Source organism: Oenanthe melanoleuca, chromosome 2 (genome assembly GCF_029582105.1).
Source record: "Oenanthe melanoleuca isolate GR-GAL-2019-014 chromosome 2, OMel1.0, whole genome shotgun sequence".
Lineage (NCBI taxonomy): Eukaryota > Metazoa > Chordata > Aves > Passeriformes > Muscicapidae > Oenanthe > Oenanthe melanoleuca.
The window spans coordinates 1,064,620-1,067,978 of record NC_079335.1 but is presented as its reverse complement, the minus strand read 5'-3'; the positions used below and the strand labels follow the sequence as shown (position 1 = coordinate 1,067,978).

The window sequence follows — 3,359 nt, the reverse complement described above, 5'->3', positions numbered from 1 at the left end:
AAAAAAGGAAAAATTATTTGATTTCAAACCTGAAGGAATTTTTGAAAAATAAGCGAGATCTTGGCTTTCCAAAAAAATTAGGAAAATCGTAAAAAATGAGAAAAAATACTAAAAAATTTGATTTTTTAAAATCAGGATTTTATTGGGATTTTATCAGGATTTTATCCAGATTTTTTTGGAATTTTCTTGTGATTTTATTTAAATTTTATTGAGATTTTTTCAGGGTTTTATTGCAATTTTATCACAATTTAATGGGTTTTTATTGAGATTTAATTGCAATTTTATTGAGAAATTATTGGGATTTTATCCTGGATTTAATAAAGAAGTGTGGAAAAATCTTGCATTTGGAGATCGGGGATATTTTATTTTTTAAAAATGGAAAAATAAAAAAAAAGGGAAAAATTCTTGGATTTCAAACCTGGAGAAATTTTTGAAAAAATAACTTATTAGATTCCTAAATAAAATGTGGCAAATCATAAAAAATAGGGGGAAAATACATAAAAATGGGATTTTTTAAATATTAGGATTCTATTGGGATGTTTTCAGAATTTTATCCAGGTTGAATTGGGATTTTACTGCGATTTTATTTCAATTTTTTTAAATTTGTGTTTTTATTGGGATTTTATCCTGGATTTAATAAAAAATGGGGGAAAAAAAATCTCAGATTTGGAGCTTGGAGATCCTAAATCCCAAATGCCCAAATCCCCAATCCCAAATCCCCAATCTCAAATCCCCAATCCTAAATCCCAAATCTCCAAATCACCAAATCCTAAATCCTCCAACCCCCAATCCCAAAATCCTAAATCCCAAATCCTGAAATCCTAAATCCCAAATCACCAAATCCCAGTGTCCCAGCATTCTAAAATCTCGGCATCACAACATTCCTAAATCCCAGGATTCCAACATCCCGAAATCCCAACATCCAACAATCCCATTATCCTACAAGCCCGAATCCCTACATTCGACATCCCAAAATCCTGGACCCAAAATCCCAATGCCCCAAAATCCCAACATCCAAGATCCCAGCATTCCAACATCCCAAAACTCCAACCCACAACAGCCAAAAATCCCAAATCCCAACACCCCAAAATCCAACATGCCCAAATCCCAAAATCCCAACGTTCCACAATTCCAACATCCCAAAATCCCAACATCCAAAATCCTAAAATCCAACAAACCCAAATCCCAACATTCAGCATCCCAAAAACCAGAAATCCCAATACCCCAAAATCCCAAGATCTCCATATGCTAACACCCAAAATCCCAACATTCAACATCCCAAAATCCAAGACCCAATATCCCAACACCCCAAAATCCCATATCCCAAAATCCCAACACCCAACACCCCAAATCCAGCGCCCAACTCTGATGTACAGCATCCCAAAATCCCAATAATCCCAAAATCCCAACACTCAACACCCCAAAATTCCAACAGCCCACAACCCACAATCCAATAATCCAAACATCCCAAAATTCCAGCACTCAACATCCCAACAATCCCAACATCCCAAAATCCAATAATCCCAACATCCAAGATCCAAGCATTCCAACATCCCAAAATCCCGACATTCAATATCTGAAAATCCAAGACCCAAATCCCAACAATCCCAGCATCCCAAAGTCCTAAAATTCCACATCCAACAACCCCAAATCCCTAAATCCCAAGATCCTAACGGCCAAAGATTCTAAAATCCCAACATTCAACATCCCAAAATCTAAGACCCAACACCAAAGATCCCAAAATCTCAGCATTCCAAAATCCCAACATCCCAACTCCCAACACCCCAAAGTCCCAAATCCAGCACCCAATTCTGTTATACAACACCCCAAAATCCCAACACACCAAAATCCCAACACCCCAAAATCCCCAAATCCCAAAATTCCAACCCCAACCCCATTCTCCTCCCCTGCCCCCATCCTCCCATCCCTCATCCAGCAGCGTCCCCCAATGTCCCCCAATGTCCCCAATCCCCCAATGTCCTCACTCCCCAAATGTCCCCCAATCCCCCCAGTGAGGCCCCACTCCCTCCAGTCCGACTGTTCCCATGCCCCCAATGTCCCCCCAATGTCCCTCCAATGTCCCCAAATCCTCCAATGTCCCCAATATCCCCCCAATGTCCCCATATCCCCCATTGTCTCAAATGTCTCCAGTTCCCCCCAGTATCCCCATTCCCCCCAATGTCCCCCACTGTCCCCTGTCCCCAGTCCGTACCCCAGGTGGCAGCTGTCCCCGCTGTCCCCGCTGTCCCCGCTGTCCCCGCTGTCCCCGCTGTCCCCTGTCCCCAGACCGCAGTCGCTCCCCGCTGTCACCCCCAGCCCCGCTCTCTCCCGCAGCCACTGGCACAAGAAGCCGTCGGGCTCCAGGCCCCGCGCCAGGAATGATCCCGGAGCAGCTCTCGGCGCCCCAGGAGCCGCCGGAGGTTGAGCTCTGGGAAGGGTCAAGTGGCCACCAAATCCCGCAGGACCAGGGGTCTTCCATCCAGGAATGCCGCTTGGAAAAGGACGGGATAGAGATCGGAAGGAAGGGCAGGAAGAGGGCGCTGGGCGACGATGCGGCGGGCGCAGAGGAAAAGGAGAGAATCCATGGATTCTGGGGGGCTGTGGGAATTAGATAAATTTGGGGGCACTTCTGAGACAGAGAAATTGAAAATTAAGAATCAAGCATCAAGAAATGCTTTGACTAAAAAGGGGCTGACAAACTGCGTTTACGGTAATTTACAGTGCTGACAAGAACAGAAGCACAGCAAGGCTACAAGGTGAGGTCAAGAGCTGGAGTGCACAGACAGGATGCAAGGACAAAGGCACCACAGGATAAAGGGCTCCTCAGATCCCTGAAACCAGGAAAACTGGAATCAAAGTGCAGATTATGACCAAAGGATGAAAAAGAGACCACGGGCAAAGAGGCAAAGTGAAAAGTTCATCTGAGAGGAAGAGTATTTACTCCATCCCAAAGAACTCCGTTTGACCACCAGAGCAAGCAAAAGAGGAACAACGTGCAGAAAGAAAGAGGTGTGGAGTTAATTTTAATGTGAAGCAGAGACAGGCAATGAATGTGTATTAGGCGTCTTGTGTAGTCCCAGTTTGTAGAGAATAAAAGGAAAGGCGCAGGTTGCCAAAGGTGTGCATGATTTTGGAGGAGCTATCCCCCATGCACCTCAGCGCTGAATAAATACTTACCTACTCTTAGAACATCTTTTGTGGATTATAGAGTTTTTCCGCGCTTCACTCCCATGCAGAACCACCAGGGAAGAATTCCAGTAAAACTCCGAATCCAGGGATATCGCGAAGAAAAGTGAAGCTGTGGGAGGAGGTGGGGGGCGGGTTGTGAGGGTACCGCCAGCGCAGCTCCCTAAAAAGAG

The 3,359-nt window shown here is 44.7% G+C and overlaps 1 long non-coding RNA gene across 1 annotated transcript; it reads right to left on the bottom strand.

Annotated features, from left to right (window-relative positions):
- Positions 1-2,250: 2,250 nt before the first annotated feature.
- On the bottom strand, positions 2,251-3,359 carry LOC130249577 (uncharacterized). Its single transcript, XR_008839819.1, has 3 exons — positions 3,178-3,359; positions 2,311-2,598; positions 2,251-2,276 (listed from the first exon to the last, which is right to left on the bottom strand). It is a non-coding gene; the product is annotated as an uncharacterized LOC130249577 (long non-coding RNA).